This window comes from Kogia breviceps, chromosome 9 (assembly GCF_026419965.1).
Source record: "Kogia breviceps isolate mKogBre1 chromosome 9, mKogBre1 haplotype 1, whole genome shotgun sequence".
In the NCBI taxonomy this organism is placed as follows: domain Eukaryota; kingdom Metazoa; phylum Chordata; class Mammalia; order Artiodactyla; family Physeteridae; genus Kogia; species Kogia breviceps.
The window spans coordinates 93,105,473-93,125,619 of record NC_081318.1 but is presented as its reverse complement, the minus strand read 5'-3'; the positions used below and the strand labels follow the sequence as shown (position 1 = coordinate 93,125,619).

Below are 20,147 nucleotides of genomic sequence, written 5' to 3'. Positions count from 1 at the left end.
ATGTCTCCTTACTTACATTTGGTTTTAAAATCGAATTTATATTTTTCAACGGAGTACTATTCCATTGTGTACATGGACCCCTTCTTCTTGGTGCATTGTTCTGTGGATGGACATTTTGGTTTCGTCCAAGCCTTGCCTACGGTACATGTTGCTGCAGTGCAGGATGGCCAGCCTGTGTCTTTTTGATTTTGTGCTACTGAGGCGATAAGCCCGTTAGTGGGCCTATCCGATCACATGGTAGCTCAATTTGTACCTTTAAACGCACCTCCATTCGGTTCACACTACTGGCTGTTACCGGGTTCCATCCCACGAGCAGCTAGAGGGTACAGAGTTCCCTAAAATCCCTTCAGCACTTACTCTTTGTGGACTTGGTTGCTGATGGTCATTCTGACGGCTGTGGGTGAACGTTTCTGTAGACTGGATTGGCATGGCTTTATTCATTCCTGATGTGGAGCATTTTTCCATGCCCTTTTATTTCACACAAGAAAAAGAAAGAAACAGAAGACAAAGTGTGCATAAATTATGCCTCTTGAAATTGTCGTTTTCAAAGGTGCAAATCTTTTGAGTTTTTTTCTCGATTTACGACCCAATGATTTGTTTTGAGGGCAGGTGTCCTTTACAGGCCTGCAATTATGTGGAACATCAAGTGACCATCAGCGCCGGGTTAAAAGCTGCTGTTTTGAGAAACGGCCACAAGGCGGCAGCAGTTCTCCTTTACCAATTCAGCTAACGGAGGCAACAGAGCCTCCATGGAAGTCGTGTTGTAGATTGTAAATTAGAATGGAGTGTGCCAGGAGAAAGCCCCTTAGGTTTGTGTCTCACTACTTCTCGCTGGTTTTTTAATTTAATTTTTCTTTTTTATCACAGCAAGTTTGATTACAATGTTATGCTTGTTGTCGGTGTGAAAGATGTGGCTCTTTTACACAGAAACATATATCTATTCTTCTTTGGATCCTTCTCCCGGGTAGCTTATGACACAATCTTGAGTACTCTTCCCTTGGTATTCCGTAGGTTTTTGGGGATTATACCTTTCACCTGTGTTTGTATAGCTCGGTTAAACCCGATTTGCTGATGTATACAACCCTCACACCTTTCCATTGGTGAACCACAAGTCTGTCTATTGAATCTGTGATTGCGTTTTTCTGTGGAAATATCTTCAGTGATATCCATTTGGAGGTAACACCTACAAGTGATATCATAGGATATGTGTCTTTTGCTTTCTGACTTACTGCAAGTTCCGTGTTAACTCTAGCCTCACCTGTGGTGCTGCTAATGCCATTGTTTCATGTTTTTCCTTGGCCAATATTCCATCTGTACATGTCCCAGTTCTTCTTTTTTCAGTCATCTGGTGATGGACTTTTTGGGTGCTTCCGTGTCTTCGCTGTTGTAATACTGCTGCAGTGCAGATTTGCCTGCCCGTGCCTTTACAATTGTGTCTTCTTAGGTTACAGGCCCAGGAGTGGGCCTGCTGGATCATCTCGTCGCTCAATGTTTACCTTGTAAAGGCACCTCCATTCTGTTCTCATTAGTGGCTCTTACCAGGTTAAGTGCCACTTTAGGTTGCGGGTATGCACTTCTCCACAAGCCCTTCAGCATTTATTGTTTGTAGTTTTCTTGCTGATGGTTCCTCTGACTGGTGTGAGCTGATACGTCTTTGTGGTTGGACTTGCATGCGTCTCACAAACCCTTGAAGTTGAGCTTTTAGGGATGTCCTTTTTTTCTTCAAACTGCGTGTACAGCTTACCTCATCAGATTCTTTTCTTGAAATATGTGTCACATTTTGAAATATTTTGGCCAATACCTCTCTCAAGACCTTTTGAGGGCAGGTTTCATTTCGAGCCCCCCACTACTTGTGCATATGAAGTGACCATTAGCACAGGTTTGCAAGCTGCTGTTGCAGGTAACGGTCAGAGGGCGGCAGCATTTCTGCGTCTCCACTCTGGTAACTAGTGAAACAGACCTTCCTGCCAGTGGCGTTCCTCGGTTCTAAATTACATTGGAATGTGTCTGGGGAAATCCCCCAAAGCTGATGTCTCCTTACTTACATTTGGTTTTAAAATCGAATTTATATTTTTCAACGGAGTACTATTCCATTGTGTACATGGACCCCTTCTTCTTGGTGCATTGTTCTGTGGATGGACATTTTGGTTTCGTCCAAGCCTTGCCTACGGTACATGTTGCTGCAGTGCAGGATGGCCAGCCTGTGTCTTTTTGATTTTGTGCTACTGAGGGCATAGGCCCATTAGTGGGCCTATCCGATCACATGGTAGCTCAATTTGTACCTTTAAACACACCTCCATTCGGTTCACACTACTGCCTGTTACCGGGTTCCATCCCACGAGCAGCTAGAGGGTACAGAGTTCCCTACAACCCCTTCAGCACTTACTCTTTGTAGACTTTGTTGCTGATGGTTATTCTGACGGCTGTGGGTGAACGTTTCTGTAGACTGGATTGGCATGGCTTTATTCATTCCTGATGTGGAGCATTTTTCCATGCCCTTTTATTTCACACAAGAAAAAGAAAGAAACAGAAGACAAAGTGTGCATAAATTATGCCTCTTGAAATTGTCGTTTTGAAAGGTGCAACCCTTTTCAAATTTTTCCTCGATTCACGACCTAAGGAGTTGTTTTGAGGGCAGGTGCCCTTTACAGGCCTGCAATTATGTGGAACATCAAGTGACCATCAGCGCCGGGTTAAAAGCTGCTGTTTTGAGAAACGGCCACAAGGCGGCAGCAGTTCTCCTTTACCAATTCAGCTAACGGAGGCAACAGAGCCTCCATGGAAGTCGTGTTGTAGGTTGTAAATTAGAATGGAGTGTGCCAGGAGAAAGCCCCTTAGGTTTGTATCTCACTACTTCTCGCTGGTTTTTTAATTTAATTTTTCTTTTTTATCACAGCAAGTTTGATTACAATGTTATGCTTGTTGTCGGTGTGAAAGATGTGGCTCTTTTACACAGAAACATATATCTATTCTTCTTTGGATCCTTCTCCCGGGTAGCTTATGACACAAGGTTGAGTACTCTTCCCTTGGTATTCCGTAGGTTTTTGGTGATTATACCTTTCACCTGTGTTTGTATAGCTCCGTTAAACCCGATTTGCTGATGTATACAACCCTCACACCTTTCCATTGGTGAACCACAAGTCTGTCTATTGAATCTGTGATTGCGTTTTTCTGTGGAAATATCTTCAGTGATATCCATTTGGAGGTAACACCTACAAGTGATATCATAGGATATGTGTCTTTTGCTTTCTGACTTACTGCAAGTTCCGTGTTTAACTCTAGCCTCACCTGTGGTGCTGCTAATGCCATTGTTTCATGTTTTTCCTTGGCCAATATTCCATCTGTACATGTCCCAGTTCTTCTTTGTTCAGTCATCTGGTGATGGACTTTTTGGGTGCTTCCGTGTCTTCGCTGTTGTAATACTGCTGCAGTGCAGATTTGCCTGCCCGTGCCTTTACAATTGTGTCTTCTTAGGTTACAGGCCCAGGAGTGGGCCTGCTGGATCATCTCGTCGCTCAATGTTTACCTTGTAAAGGCACCTCCATTCTGTTCTCATTAGTGGCTCTTACCAGGTTAAGTGCCACTCTAGGTTGAGGGTATGCACTTCTCCACAAGCCCTTCAGCATTTATTGTTTGTAGTTTTCTTGCTGATGGTTCCTCTGACTGGTGTGAGCTGATACGTCTTTGTGGTTGGACTTGCATGCGTCTCACAAACCCTTGAAGTTGAGCTTTTAGGGATGTCCTTTTTTTCTTCAAACTGCGTGTACAGCTTACATCATCAGATTCTTTTCTTGAAATATGTGGCACATTTTGAAATATTTTGGCCAATACCTCTCTGAAGACCTGTTGAGGGCAGGTTTCATTTCGAGACCCCACTACTTGTGCATATGAAGTGACCATTAGCACAGGTTTGCAAGCTGCTGTTGCAGGTAACGGTCAGAGGGCGGCAGCATTTCTGCGTCTCCACTCTGGTAACTAGTGAAACAGACCTTCCTGCCAGTGGCGTTCCTCGGTTCTAAATTACAGTGGAATGTGTCTGGGGAAATCCCCCAAAGCTGATGTCTCCTTACTTACATTTGGTTTTAAAATCGAATTTATATTTTTCAACGGAGTACTATTCCATTGTGTACATGGACCCCTTCTTCTTGGTGCATTGTTCTGTGGATGGACATTTTGGTTTCGTCCAAGCCTTGCCTACGGTACATGTTGCTGCAGTGCAGGATGGCCAGCCTGTGTCTTTTTGATTTTGTGCTACTGAGGCGATAAGCCCGTTAGTGGGCCTATCCGATCACATGGTAGCTCAATTTGTACCTTTAAACGCACCTCCATTCGGTTCACACTACTGGCTGTTACCGGGTTCCATCCCACGAGCAGCTAGAGGGTACAGAGTTCCCTAAAATCCCTTCAGCACTTACTCTTTGTGGACTTTGTTGCTGATGGTCATTCTGACGGCTGTGGGTGAACGTTTCTGTAGACTGGATTGGCATGGCTTTATTCATTCCTGATGTGGAGCATTTTTCCATGCCCTTTTATTTCACACAAGAAAAAGAAAGAAACAGAAGACAAAGTGTGCATAAATTATGCCTCTTGAAATTGTCGTTTTCAAAGGTGCAAATCTTTTGAGTTTTTTTCTCGATTTACGACCCAATGATTTGTTTTGAGGGCAGGTGTCCTTTACAGGCCTGCAATTATGTGGAACATCAAGTGACCATCAGCGCCGGGTTAAAAGCTGCTGTTTTGAGAAACGGCCACAAGGCGGCAGCAGTTCTCCTTTACCAATTCAGCTAACGGAGGCAACAGAGCCTCCATGGAAGTCGTGTTGTAGATTGTAAATTAGAATGGAGTGTGCCAGGAGAAAGCCCCTTAGGTTTGTGTCTCACTACTTCTCGCTGGTTTTTTAATTTAATTTTTCTTTTTTATCACAGCAAGTTTGATTACAATGTTATGCTTGTTGTCGGTGTGAAAGATGTGGCTCTTTTACACAGAAACATATATCTATTCTTCTTTGGATCCTTCTCCCGGGTAGCTTATGACACAATCTTGAGTACTCTTCCCTTGGTATTCCGTAGGTTTTTGGGGATTATACCTTTCACCTGTGTTTGTATAGCTCGGTTAAACCCGATTTGCTGATGTATACAACCCTCACACCTTTCCATTGGTGAACCACAAGTCTGTCTATTGAATCTGTGATTGCGTTTTTCTGTGGAAATATCTTCAGTGATATCCATTTGGAGGTAACACCTACAAGTGATATCATAGGATATGTGTCTTTTGCTTTCTGACTTACTGCAAGTTCCGTGTTTAACTCTAGCCTCACCTGTGGTGCTGCTAATGCCATTGTTTCATGTTTTTCCTTGGCCAATATTCCATCTGTACATGTCCCAGTTCTTCTTTGTTCAGTCATCTGGTGATGGACTTTTTGGGTGCTTCCGTGTCTTCGCTGTTGTAATACTGCTGCAGTGCAGATTTGCCTGCCCGTGCCTTTACAATTGTGTCTTCTTAGGTTACAGGCCCAGGAGTGGGCCTGCTGGATCATCTCGTCGCTCAATGTTTACCTTGTAAAGGCACCTCCATTCTGTTCTCATTAGTGGCTCTTACCAGGTTAAGTGCCACTCTAGGTTGAGGGTATGCACTTCTCCACAAGCCCTTCAGCATTTATTGTTTGTAGTTTTCTTGCTGATGGTTCCTCTGACTGGTGTGAGCTGATACGTCTTTGTGGTTGGACTTGCATGCGTCTCACAAACCCTTGAAGTTGAGCTTTTAGGGATGTCCTTTTTTTCTTCAAACTGCGTGTACAGCTTACATCATCAGATTCTTTTCTTGAAATATGTGGCACATTTTGAAATATTTTGGCCAATACCTCTCTGAAGACCTGTTGAGGGCAGGTTTCATTTCGAGACCCCACTACTTGTGCATATGAAGTGACCATTAGCACAGGTTTGCAAGCTGCTGTTGCAGGTAACGGTCAGAGGGCGGCAGCATTTCTGCGTCTCCACTCTGGTAACTAGTGAAACAGACCTTCCTGCCAGTGGCGTTCCTCGGTTCTAAATTACAGTGGAATGTGTCTGGGGAAATCCCCCAAAGCTGATGTCTCCTTACTTACATTTGGTTTTAAAATCGAATTTATATTTTTCAACGGAGTACTATTCCATTGTGTACATGGACCCCTTCTTCTTGGTGCATTGTTCTGTGGATGGACATTTTGGTTTCGTCCAAGCCTTGCCTACGGTACATGTTGCTGCAGTGCAGGATGGCCAGCCTGTGTCTTTTTGATTTTGTGCTACTGAGGCGATAAGCCCGTTAGTGGGCCTATCCGATCACATGGTAGCTCAATTTGTACCTTTAAACGCACCTCCATTCGGTTCACACTACTGGCTGTTACCGGGTTCCATCCCACGAGCAGCTAGAGGGTACAGAGTTCCCTAAAATCCCTTCAGCACTTACTCTTTGTGGACTTTGTTGCTGATGGTCATTCTGACGGCTGTGGGTGAACGTTTCTGTAGACTGGATTGGCATGGCTTTATTCATTCCTGATGTGGAGCATTTTTCCATGCCCTTTTATTTCACACAAGAAAAAGAAAGAAACAGAAGACAAAGTGTGCATAAATTATGCCTCTTGAAATTGTCGTTTTCAAAGGTTCACCTCTTTTGAGTTTTTTTCACGATTTACGACCCAATGATTTGTTTTGAGGGCAGGTGTCCTTTACAGGCCTGCAATTATGTGGAACATCAAGTGACCATCAGCGCCGGGTTAAAAGCTGCTGTTTTGAGAAACGGCCACAAGGCGGCAGCAGTTCTCCTTTACCAATTCAGATTATTGAGGCAACAGAGCCTCCATGGAAGTCGTGTTCTAGGTTGTAAATTAGAATGGAGTGTGCCAGGAGAAAGCCCCTTAGGTTTGTGTCTCACTACTTCTCGCTGGTTTTTTAATTTAATTTTTCTTTTTTATCACAGCAAGTTTGATTACAATGTTATGCTTGTTGTCGGTGTGAAAGATGTGGCTCTTTTACACAGAAACATATATCTATTCTTCTTTGGATCCTTCTCCCTGGTAGCTTATGACACCATGTTGAGTACTCTTCCCTTGGTATTCCGTAGGTTTTTGGTGATTATACCTTTCACCTGTGTTTGTATAGCTCCGTTAAACCCGATTTGCTGATGTATACAACCCTCACACCTTTCCGTTGGTGAACCACAAGTCTGTCTATTGAATCTGTGATTGCGTTTTTCTGTGGAAATATCTTCAGTGATATCCATTTGGAGGTAACACCTACAAGTGATATCATAGGATATGTGTCTTTTGCTTTCTGACTTACTGCAAGTTCCGTGTTTAACTCTAGCCTCACCTGTGGTGCTGCTAATGCCATTGTTTCATGTTTTTCCTTGGCCAATATTCCATCTGTACATGTCCCAGTTCTTCTTTGTTCAGTCATCTGGTGATGGACTTTTTGGGTGCTTCCGTGTCTTCGCTGTTGTAATACTGCTGCAGTGCAGATTTGCCTGCCCGTGCCTTTACAATTGTGTCTTCTTAGGTTACAGGCCCAGGAGTGGGCCTGCTGGATCATCTCGTCGCTCAATGTTTACCTTGTAAAGGCACCTCCATTCTGTTCTCATTAGTGGCTCTTACCAGGTTAAGTGCCACTTTAGGTTGAGGGTATGCACTTTCTCCACAAGCCCTTCAGCATTTATTGTTTTTAGTTTTGTTGCTGATGGTGCCTCTGACTGGTGTGAGCTGATACGTCTTTGTGGTTGGACTTGCATGCGTCTCACAAACCCTTGAAGTTGAGCTTTTAGGGATGTCCTTTTTTTCTTCAAACTGCGTGTACAGCTTACCTCATCAGATTCTTTTCTTGAAATATGTGTCACATTTTGAAATATTTTGGCCAATACCTCTCTGAAGACCTTTTGAGGGCAGTGTTCATTTCGAGACCCCACTACTTGTGCATATGAAGTGACCATTAGCACAGGTTTGCAAGCTGCTGTTGCAGGTAACGGTCAGAGGGCGACAGCATTTCTGCATCTCCACTCTGGTAACTAGTGAAACAGACCTTCCTGCCAGTGGCGTTCCTCGGTTCTAAATTACAGTGGAATGTGTCTGGGGAAATCCCCCAAAGCTGATGTCTCCTTACTTACATTTGGTTTTAAAATCGAATTTATATTTTTCAACGGAGTACTGTTCCATTGTGTACATGGAACCCTTCTTCTTGGTGCATTGTTCTGTGGATGGACATTTTGGTTTCGTCCTAGCATTGCCTACGGTACATGTTGCTGCAGTGCAGGATGGCCAGCCTGTGTCTTTTTGATTTCGTGCTACTGAGGGGATAGGCCCATTAGTGGGCCTATCCGATCACATGGTAGCTCAATTTGTACCTTTAAACGCACCTCCATTCGGTTCACACTACTGGCTGTTACCGGGTTCCATCCCACGAGCAGCTAGAGGGTACAGAGTTCCCTAAAATCCCTTCAGCACTTACTCTTTGTGGACTTTGTTGCTGATGGTCATTCTGACGGCTGTGGGTGAAAGTTTCTGTAGACTGGATTGGCATGGCTTTATTCATTCCTGATGTGGAGCATTTTTCCATGCCGTTTTATTTCACACAAGACAAAGAAAGAAACAGAAGACAAAGTGTGCATAAATTATGCCTCTTGAAATTGTCGTTTTCAAAGGTGCAACTCTTTTGAGTTTTTTTCTCGATTTACGACCCAATGATTTGTTTTGAGGGCAGGTGTCCTTTACAGGCCTGCAATTATGTGGAACATCAAGTGACCATCAGCGCCGGGTTGAAAGCTGCTGTTTTGAGAAACGGCCACAAGGCGGCAGCAGTTCTCCTTTACCAAATCAGCTTACTGAGGCAACAGAGCCTCCATGGAAGTCGTGTTCTAGGTTGTAAATTAGAATGGAGTGTGCCAGGAGAAAGCCCCTTAGGTTTGTGTCTCACTACTTCTCGCTGGTTTTTTAATTTAATTTTTCTTTTTTATCACAGCAAGTTTGATTACAATGTTATGCTTGTTGTCGGTGTGAAAGATGTGGCTCTTTTACACAGAAACATATATCTATTCTTCTTTGGATCCTTCTCCCGGGTAGCTTATGACACAATGTTGAGTACTCTTCCCTTGGTATTCCGTAGGTTTTTGGTGATTATACCTTTCACCTGTGTTTGTATAGCTCCGTTAAACCCGATTTGCTGATGTATACAACCCTCACACCTTTCCATTGGTGAACCACAAGTCTGTCTATTGAATCTGTGATTGCGTTTTTCTGTGGAAATATCTTCAGTGATATCCATTTGGAGGTAACACCTACAAGTGATATCATAGGATATGTGTCTTTTGCTTTCTGACTTACTGCAAGTTCCGTGGTTAACTCTAACCTCACCTGTGGTGCTGCTAATGCCATTGTTTCATGTTTTTCCTTGGCCAATATTCTATCTGTACATGTCACAGTTCTTCTTTGTCCAGTCATCAGGTGATGGACTTTTTGGGTGCTTCCGTGTCTTCGCTGTTGTAATACTGCTGCAGTGCAGATTTGCCTGCCCGTGTCTTTCCAATTGTGTCTTCTTAGGTTACAGGTCCAGGAGTGGGCCTGCTGGATCATCTCGTCGCTCAATGTTTACCTTGTAAAGGCACCTCCATTCTGTTCTCATTAGTGGCTCTTACCAGGTTAAGTGCCTCTTTAGGTTGAGGGTATGCACTTCTCCACAGGCCCTTCAGCATTTATTGTTTGTAGTTTTGTTGCTGATGGTGCCTCTGACTGGTGTGAGCTGATACGTCTTTGTGGTTGGACTTGCATGTGTCTCACAAACCCTTGAAGTTGAGCTTTTAAGGATGTCCTTTTTTTAATCAAACTGCGTGTACAGCTTACCTCATCAGATTCTTTTCTTGAAATATGTGTCACATTTTGAAATATTTTGGCCAATGCCTCTCTCAAGACCTGTTGAGGGCAGGTTTCATTTCGAGGCCCCCACTACTTGTGCATATGAAATGACCATTAGCACAGGTTTGCAACCTGCTGTTGCAGGTAACGGTCAGAGGGCGGCAGCATTTCTGCATCTCCACTCTAGTAACTAGTGAAACAGACCTTCCTGCCAGTGGCGTTCCTCGGTTCTTAATTACAGTGGAATGTGTCTGGGGAAATCCCCCAAAGCTGATGTCTCCTTACTTACATTTGGTTTTAAAATCGAATTTATATTTTTCATCGGAGTACTATTCCATTGTGTACATGGACCCCTTCTTCTTGGTGCATTGTTCTGTGGATGGACATTTTGGTTTCGTCCAAGCTTGCCTACGGTACATGTTGCTGCAGTGCAGGATGGCCAGCCTGTGTCTTTTTGATTTTGTGCTACTAAGGGGATAGGGCCATTAGTGGGCCTATCCGATCACATGGTAGCTCAATTTGTACCTTTAAACGCACCTCCATTCGGTTCACACTACTGGCTGTTACCGGGTTACATCCCACGAGCAGCTAGAGGGTACAGAGTTCCCTAAAATCCCCTCAGCACTTACTCTTTGTGGACTTTGTTGCTGATGGTCATTCTGAAGGCTGTGCGTGAACGTTTCTGTAGACTGGATTGGCATGGCTTTCTTCATTCCTGATGTGGAGCATTTTTCCATGCCCTTTTATTTCACACAAGAAAAAGAAAGAAACAGAAGACAAAGTGTGCATAAATTATGCCTCTTGAAATTGTCGTTTTCAAAGGTGCACATCTTTTGAGTGTTTTTCTCGATTTACGACCCAATGATTTGTTTTGAGGGCAGGTGTCCTTTACAGGCCTGCAATTATGTGGAACATCAAGTGACCATCAGCGCCGGGTTAAAAGCTGCTGTTTTGAGAAACGGCCACAAGGCGGCAGCAGTTCTCCTTTACCAATTCAGCTTACTGAGGCAACAGAGCCTCCATGGAAGTCGTGTTCTAGGTTGTAAATTAGAATGGAGTGTGCCAGGAGAAAGCCCCTTAGGTTTGTGTCTCACTACTTCTCGCTGGTTTTTTAATTTAATTTTTCTTTTTTATCACAGCAAGTTTGATTACAATGTTATGCTTGTTGTCGGTGTGAAAGGTGTGGCTCTTTTACACAGAAACATATATCTATTCTTCTTTGGATCCTTCTCCCGTGTAGCTTATGACACAATGTTGAGTACTCTTCCCTTGGTATTCCGTAGGTTTTTGGGGATTATACCTTTCACCTGTGTTGGTATAGCTCGGTTAAACCCGATTTGCTGAAGTATACAACCCTCACACCTTTCCATTGGTGAACCACAAGTCTGTCTATTGAATCTGTGATTGCGTTTTTCTGTGGAAATATCTTCAGTGATATCTATTTGTAGGTAACACCTACAAGTGATATCATAGGATATGTGTCTTTTGCTTTGACTTACTGCAAGTTCCGTGTTTAACTCTAGCCTCACCTGTGGTGCTGCTAATGCCATTGTTTCATGTTTTTCCTTGGCCAATATTCCATCTGTACATGTCCCAGTTCTTCTTTGTTCAGTCATCTGGTGATGGACTTTTTGGGTGCTTCCGTGTCTTCGCTGTTGTAATACTGCTGCAGTGCAGATTTGCCTGCCCGTGCCTTTACAATTGTGTCTTCTTAGGTTACAGGCCCAGGAGTGGGCCTGCTGGATCATCTCGTCGCTCAATGTTTACCTTGTAAAGGCACCTCCATTCTGTTCTCATTAGTGGCTCTTACCAGGTTAAGTGCGACTTTAGGTTGAGGGTATGCACTTCTCCACAAGCCCTTCAGCATTTATTGTTTGTAGTTTTGTTGCTGATGGTGCCTCTGACTGGTGTGAGCTGATACGTCTTTGTGGTTGGACTTGCATGCGTCTCACAAACCCTTGAAGTTGAGCTTTTAGGGATGTCCTTTTTTTCTTCAAACTGCGTGTACAGCTTACCTCATCAGATTCTTTTCTTGAAATAGGTGTCACATTTTGAAATATTTTGGCCAATACCTCTCTCAAGACCTGTTGAGGGCAGGTTTCATATCGAGCCCCCCACTACTTGTGCATATGAAGTGACCATTAGCACAGGTTTGCAAGCTGCTGTTGCAGGTAACGGAGAGAGGGTGGCAGCATTTCGGCGTCTCCACTCTGGTAACTAGTGAAACAGACCTTCCTGCCAGTGGCGTTCCTCGGTTCTAAATTACAGTGGAATGTGTCTGGGGAAATCCCCCAAAGCTGATGTCTCCTTACTTACATTTGGTTTTAAAATCGAATTTATATTTTTCAACGGAGTACTATTCCATTGTGTACATGGACCCCTTCTTCTTGCTGCATTGTTCTGTGGATGGACATTTTGGTTTCGTCCAAGCCTTGCCTACGGTACATGTTGCTGCAGTGCAGGATGGCCAGCCTGTGTCTTTTTGATTTTGTGCTACTGAGGGGATAGGCCCATTAGTGGGCCTATCCGATCACATGGTAGCTCAATTTGTACCTTTAAACGCACCTCCATTCGGTTCACACTACTGGCTGTTACCGGGTTACATCCCACGAGCAGCTAGAGGGTACAGAGTTCCCTAAAATCCCCTCAGCACTTACTCTTTGTGGACTTTGTTGCTGATGGTCATTCTGACGGCTGTGGGTGAACGTTTCTGTAGACTGCATTGGCATGGCTTTCTTCATTCCTGATGTGGAGCATTTTTCCATGCCCTTTTATTTCACACAAGAAAAAGAAAGAAACAGAAGACAAAGTGTGCATAAATTATGCCTCTTGAAATTGTCGTTTTGAAAGGTGCAACCCTTTTCAGATTTTTCCTCGATTCACGACCCAAGGAGTTGTTTTGAGGGCAGGTGCCCTTTACAGGCCTGCAATTATGTGGAACATCAAGTGACCATCAGCGCCGGGTTAAAAGCTGCTGTTTTGAGAAACGGCCACAAGGCGGCAGCAGTTCTCCTTTACCAATTCAGCTTACTGAGGCAACAGAGCCTCCATGGAAGTCGTGTTCTAGGTTGTAAATTAGAATGGAGTGTGCCAGGAGAAAGCCCCTTAGGTTTGTGTCTCACTACTTCTCGCTGGTTTTTTAATTTAATTTTTCTTTTTTATCACAGCAAGTTTGATTACAATGTTATGCTTGTTGTCGGTGTGAAAGATGTGGCTCTTTTACACAGAAACATATATCTATTCTTCTTTGGATCCTTCTCCCGGGTAGCTTATGACACAATCTTGAGTACTCTTCCCTTGGTATTCCGTAGGTTTTTGGTGATTATACCTTTCACCTGTGTTTGTATAGCTCCGTTAAACCCGATTTGCTGATGTATACAACCCTCACACCTTTCCATTGGTGAACCACAAGTCTGTCTATTGAATCTGTGATTGCGTTTTTCTGTGGAAATATCTTCAGTGATATCCATTTGGAGGTAACACCTACAAGTGATATCATAGGATATGTGTCTTTTGCTTTCTGACTTACTGCAAGTTCCGTGTTTAACTCTAGCCTCACCTGTGGTGCTGCTAATGCCACTGTTTCATGTTTTTCCTTGGCCAATATTCCATCTGTACATGTCCCAGTTCTTCTTTGTTCAGTCATCTGGTGATGGACTTTTTGGGTGCTTCCGTGTCTTCGCTGTTGTAATACTGCTGCAGTGCAGATTTGCCTGCCCGTGCCTTTACAATTGTGTCTTCTTCGGTTACAGGCCCAGGAGTGGGCCTGCTGGATCATCTCGTCGCTCAATGTTTACCTTGTAAAGGCACCTCCATTCTGTTCTCATTAGTGGCTCTTACCAGGTTAAGTGCGACTTTAGGTTGAGGGTATGCACTTCTCCACAAGCCCTTCAGCATTTATTGTTTGTAGTTTTCCTGCTGATGGTTCCTCTGACTGGTGTGAGCTGATACGTCTTTGTGGTTGGACTTGCATGCGTCTCACAAACCCTTGAAGTTGAGCTTTTAGGGATGTCCTTTTTTTCTTCAAACTGCGTGTACAGCTTACATCATCAGATTCTTTTCTTGAAATATGTGTCACATTTTGAAATATTTTGGCCAATACCTCTCTGAAGACCTGTTGAGGGCAGGTTTCATTTCGAGCCCCCCACTACTTGTGCATATGAAGTGACCATTAGCACAGGTTTGCAAGCTGCTGTTGCAGGTAACGGTCAGAGGGCGGCAGCATTTCTGCGTCTCCACTCTGGTAACTAGTGAAACAGACCTTCCTGCCAGTGGCGTTCCTCGGTTCTAAATTACAGTGGAATGTGTCTGGGGAAATCCCCCAAAGCTGATGTCTCCTTACTTACATTTGGTTTTAAAATCGAATTTATATTTTTCAACGGAGTACTATTCCATTGTGTACATGGACCCCTTCTTCTTGCTGCATTGTTCTGTGGATGGACATTTTGGTTTCGTCCTAGCCTTGCCTACGGTACATGTTGCTGCAGTGCAGGATGGCCAGCCTGTGTCTTTTTGATTTTGTGCTACTGAGGGGATAGGCCCATTAGTGGGCCTATCCGATCACATGGTAGCTCAATTTGTACCTTTAAACGCACCTCCATTCGGTTCACACTACTGGCTGTTACCGGGTTACATCCCACGAGCAGCTAGAGAGTACAGAGTTCCCTAAAATCCCCTCAGCACTTACTCTTTGTGGACTTTGTTGCTGATGGTCATTCTGACGGCTGTGGGTGAACGTTTCTGTAGACTGGATTGGCATGGCTTTATTCATTCCTGAGGTGGAGCATTTTTCCATGCCCTTTTATTTCACACAAGAAAAAGAAAGAAACAGAAGACAAAGTGTGCATAAATTATGCCTCTTGAAATTGTCGTTTTCAAAGGTGCAACTCTTTTGAGTTTTTTTCTCGATTTACGACCCAATGATTTGTTTTGAGGGCAGGTGTCCTTTACAGGCCTGCAATTATGTGGAACATCAAGTGACCATCAGCGCCGGGTTAAAAGCTGCTGTTTTGAGAAACGGCCACAAGGCGGCAGCAGTTCTCCTTTACCAATTCAGCTAACGAAGGCAACAGAGCCTCCATGGAAGTCGTGTTCTAGGTTGTAAATTAGAATGGAGTGTGCCAGGAGAAAGCCCCTTAGGTTTGTGTCTCACTACTTCTCGCTGGTTTTTTAATTTAATTTTTCTTTTTTATCACATCAAGTTTGATTACAATGTTATGCTTGTTGTCGGTGTGAAAGGTGTGGCTCTTTTACACAGAAACATATATCTATTCTTCTTTGGATCCTTCTCCCGTGTAGCTTATGACACAATGTTGAGTACTCTTCCCTTGGTATTCCGTAGGTTTTTGGTGATTATACCTTTCACCTGTGTTTGTATAGCTCCGTTAAACCCGATTTGCTGATGTATACAACCCTCACACCTTTCCATTGGTGAACCACAAGTCTGTCTATTGAATCTGTGATTGCGTTTTTCTGTGGAAATATCTTCAGTGATATCCATTTGGAGGTAACACCTACAAGTGATATCATAGGATATGTGTCTTTTGCTTTCTGACTTACTGCAAGTTCCGTGTTTAACTCTAGCCTCACCTGTGGTGCTGCTAATGCCATTGTTTCATGTTTTTCCTTGGCCAATAGTCCATCTGTAAATGTCCCAGTTCTTCTTTGTTCAGTCACCTGGTGATGGACTTTTTGGGTGCTTCCGTGTCTTCGCTGTTGTAATACTGCTGCAGTGCAGATTTGCCTGCCCGTGCCTTTACAATTGTGTCTTCTTCGGTTACAGGCCCAGGAGTGGGCCTGCTGGATCATCTCGTCGCTCAATGTTTACCTTGTAAAGGCACCTCCATTCTGTTCTCATTAGTGGCTCTTACCAGGTTAAGTGCCACTTTAGGTTGAGGGTATGCACTTTCTCCACAAGCCCTTCAGCATTTATTGTTTGTAGTTTTGTTGCTGATGGTGCCTCTGACTGGTGTGAGCTGATACGTCTTTGTGGTTGGACTTGCATGCATCTCACAAACCCTTGAAGTTGAGCTTCTAGGGATGTCCTTTTTTTCTTCAAACTGCGTGTACAGCTTACCTCATCAGATTCTTTTCTTGAAATATGTGTCACATTTTGAAATATTTTGGCCAATACCTCTCTGAAGACCTGTTGAGGGCAGGTTTCATTTCGAGCCCCCCACTACTTGTGCATATGAAGTGACCATTAGCACAGGTTTGCAAGCTGCTGTTGCAGGTAACTGTCAGAGGGCGGCAGCATTTCTGCGTCTCCACTCTGGTAACTAGTGAAACAGACCTTCCTGCCAGTGGCGTTCCTCGGTTCTAAATTACAGTGGAATGTGTCTGGGGAAATCCCCCAAAGCTGATGTCTCCTTACTTACATTTGGTTTTAAAATCGAATTTATATTTTTCATCGGAGTACTATTCCATTGTGTACATGGACCCCTTCTTCTTGGTGCATTGTTCTGTGGATGGACATTTTGGTTTCGTCCAAGCTTGCCTACGGTACATGTTGCTGCAGTGCAGGATGGCCAGCCTGTTTCTTTTTGATTTTGTGCTACTAAGGGGATAGGGCCATTAGTGGGCCTATCCGATCACATGGTAGCTCAATTTGTACCTTTAAACGCACCTCCATTCGGTTCACACTACTGGCTGTTACCGGGTTACATCCCACGAGCAGCTAGAGGGTACAGAGTTCCCTAAAATCCCCTCAGCACTTACTCTTTGTGGACTTTGTTGCTGATGGTCATTCTGAAGGCTGTGCGTGAACGTTTCTGTAGACTGGATTGGCATGGCTTTCTTCATTCCTGATGTGGAGCATTTTTCCATGCCCTTTTATTTCACACAAGAAAAAGAAAGAAACAGAAGACAAAGTGTGCATAAATTATGCCTCTTGAAATTGTCGTTTTCAAAGGTGCACATCTTTTGAGTGTTTTTCTCGATTTACGACCCAATGATTTGTTTTGAGGGCAGGTGTCCTTTACAGGCCTGCAATTATGTGGAACATCAAGTGACCATCAGCGCCGGGTTAAAAGCTGCTGTTTTGAGAAACGGCCACAAGGCGGCAGCAGTTCTCCTTTACCAATTCAGCTTACTGAGGCAACAGAGCCTCCATGGAAGTCGTGTTCTAGGTTGTAAATTAGAATGGAGTGTGCCAGGAGAAAGCCCCTTAGGTTTGTGTCTCACTACTTCTCGCTGGTTTTTTAATTTAATTTTTCTTTTTTATCACAGCAAGTTTGATTACAATGTTATGCTTGTTGTCGGTGTGAAAGGTGTGGCTCTTTTACACAGAAACATATATCTATTCTTCTTTGGATCCTTCTCCCGGGTAGCTTATGACACAATGTTGAGTACTCTTCCCTTGGTATTCCGTAGGTTTTTGGGGATTATACCTTTCACCTGTGTTGGTATAGCTCGGTTAAACCCGATTTGCTGAAGTATACAACCCTCACACCTTTCCATTGGTGAACCACAAGTCTGTCTATTGAATCTGTGATGGCGTTTTTCTGTGGAAATATCTTCAGTGATATCTATTTGTAGGTAACACCTACAAGTGATATCATAGGATATGTGTCTTTTGCTTTGACTTACTGCAAGTTCCGTGTTTAACTCTAGCCTCACCTGTGGTGCTGCTAATGCCATTGTTTCATGTTTTTCCTTGGCCAATATTCCATCTGTACATGTCCCAGTTCTTCTTTGTTCAGTCATCTGGTGATGGACTTTTTGGGTGCTTCCGTGTCTTCGCTGTTGTAATACTGCTGCAGTGCAGATTTGCCTGCCCGTGCCTTTACAATTGTGTCTTCTTAGGTTACAGGCCCAGGAGTGGGCCTGCTGGATCATCTCGTCGCTCAATGTTTACCTTGTAAAGGCACCTCCATTCTGTTCTCATTAGTGGCTGTTACCAGGTTAAGTGCGACTTTAGGTTGAGGGTATGCACTTCTCCACAAGCCCTTCAGCATTTATTGTTTGTAGTTTTGTTGCTGATGGTGCCTCTGACTGGTGTGAGCTGATACGTCTTTGTGGTTGGACTTGCATGCGTCTCACAAACCCTTGAAGTTGAGCTTTTAGGGATGTCCTTTTTTTCTTCAAACTGCGTGTACAGCTTACCTCATCAGATTCTTTTCTTGAAATAGGTGTCACATTTTGAAATATTTTGGCCAATACCTCTCTCAAGACCTGTTGAGGGCAGGTTTCATATCGAGCCCCCCACTACTTGTGCATATGAAGTGACCATTAGCACAGGTTTGCAAGCTGCTGTTGCAGGTAACAGAGAGAGGGTGGCAGCATTTCGGCGTCTCCACTCTGGTAACTAGTGAAACAGACCTTCCTGCCAGTGGCGTTCCTCGGTTCTAAATTACAGTGGAATGTGTCTGGGGAAATCCCCCAAAGCTGATGTCTCCTTACTTACATTTGGTTTTAAAATCGAATTTATATTTTTCAACGGAGTACTATTCCATTGTGTACATGGACCCCTTCTTCTTGCTGCATTGTTCTGTGGATGGACATTTTGGTTTCGTCCAAGCCTTGCCTACGGTACATGTTGCTGCAGTGCAGGATGGCCAGCCTGTGTCTTTTTGATTTTGTGCTACTGAGGGGATAGGCCCATTAGTGGGCCTATCCGATCACATGGTAGCTCAATTTGTACCTCTAAACGCACCTCCATTCGGTTCACACTACTGGCTGTTACCGGGTTACATCCCACGAGCAGCTAGAGGGTACAGAGTTCCCTAAAATCCCCTCAGCACTTACTCTTTGTGGACTTTGTTGCTGATGGTCATTCTGACGGCTGTGGGTGAACGTTTCTGTAGACTGCATTGGCATGGCTTTCTTCATTCCTGATGTGGAGCATTTTTCCATGCCCTTTTATTTCACACAAGAAAAAGAAAGAAACAGAAGACAAAGTGTGCATAAATTATGCCTCTTGAAATTGTCGTTTTGAAAGGTGCAACCCTTTTCAGATTTTTCCTCGATTCACGACCCAAGGAGTTGTTTTGAGGGCAGGTGCCCTTTACAGGCCTGCAATTATGTGGAACATCAAGTGACCATCAGCGCCGGGTTAAAAGCTGCTGTTTTGAGAAACGGCCACAAGGCGGCAGCAGTTCTCCTTTACCAATTCAGCTTACTGAGGCAACAGAGCCTCCATGGAAGTCGTGTTCTAGGTTGTAAATTAGAATGGAGTGTGCCAGGAGAAAGCCCCTTAGGTTTGTGTCTCACTACTTCTCGCTGGTTTTTTAATTTAATTTTTCTTTTTTATCACAGCAAGTTTGATTACAATGTTATGCTTGTTGTCGGTGTGAAAGATGTGGCTCTTTTACACAGAAACATATATCTATTCTTCTTTGGATCCTTCTCCCGGGTAGCTTATGACACAATCTTGAGTACTCTTCCCTTGGTATTCCGTAGGTTTTTGGTGATTATACCTTTCACCTGTGTTTGTATAGCTCCGTTAAACCCGATTTGCTGATGTATACAACCCTCACACCTTTCCATTGGTGAACCACAAGTCTGTCTATTGAATCTGTGATTGCGTTTTTCTGTGGAAATATCTTCAGTGATATCCATTTGGAGGTAACACCTACAAGTGATATCATAGGATATGTGTCTTTTGCTTTCTGACTTACTGCAAGTTCCGTGTTTAACTCTAGCCTCACCTGTGGTGCTGCTAATGCCACTGTTTCATGTTTTTCCTTGGCCAATATTCCATCTGTACATGTCCCAGTTCTTCTTTGTTCAGTCATCTGGTGATGGACTTTTTGGGTGCTTCCGTGTCTTCGCTGTTGTAATACTGCTGCAGTGCAGATTTGCCTGCCCGTGCCTTTACAATTGTGTCTTCTTCGGTTACAGGCCCAGGAGTGGGCCTGCTGGATCATCTCGTCGCTCAATGTTTACCTTGTAAAGGCACCTCCATTCTGTTCTCATTAGTGGCTCTTAACAGGTTAAGTGCCACTTTAGGTTGAGGGTATGCACTTCTCCACAAGCCCTTCAGCATTTATTGTTTGTAGTTTTCCTGCTGATGGTTCCTCTGACTGGTGTGAGCTGATACGTCTTTGTGGTTGGACTTGCATGCGTCTCACAAACCCTTGAAGTTGAGCTTTTAGGGATGTCCTTTTTTTCTTCAAACTGCGTGTACAGCTTACATCATCAGATTCTTTTCTTGAAATATGTGTCACATTTTGAAATATTTTGGCCAATACCTCTCTGAAGACCTGTTGAGGGCAGGTTTCATTTCGAGCCCCCCACTACTTGTGCATATGAAGTGACCATTAGCACAGGTTTG

The 20,147-nt window shown here is 43.8% G+C and overlaps 1 long non-coding RNA gene across 3 annotated transcripts; it reads right to left on the bottom strand.

Moving 5' to 3' along the window:
* Positions 1-362: 362 nt before the first annotated feature.
* LOC136794799 (uncharacterized) lies at positions 363-14,656 on the bottom strand. Of its 3 annotated transcripts, none has more exons than XR_010842011.1 (5): positions 14,562-14,656; positions 6,445-6,555; positions 4,416-4,526; positions 2,387-2,497; positions 363-468 (listed from the first exon to the last, which is right to left on the bottom strand). It is a non-coding gene; the product is annotated as an uncharacterized lncRNA (long non-coding RNA). The 3 variants fall into 3 exon arrangements; XR_010842009.1 differs by lacking the exon at positions 14,562-14,656 and adding an exon at positions 12,532-12,598; XR_010842010.1 differs by lacking the exon at positions 14,562-14,656 and adding an exon at positions 8,475-8,522.
* Between the last annotated feature and the right edge of the window lie 5,491 nt (positions 14,657-20,147).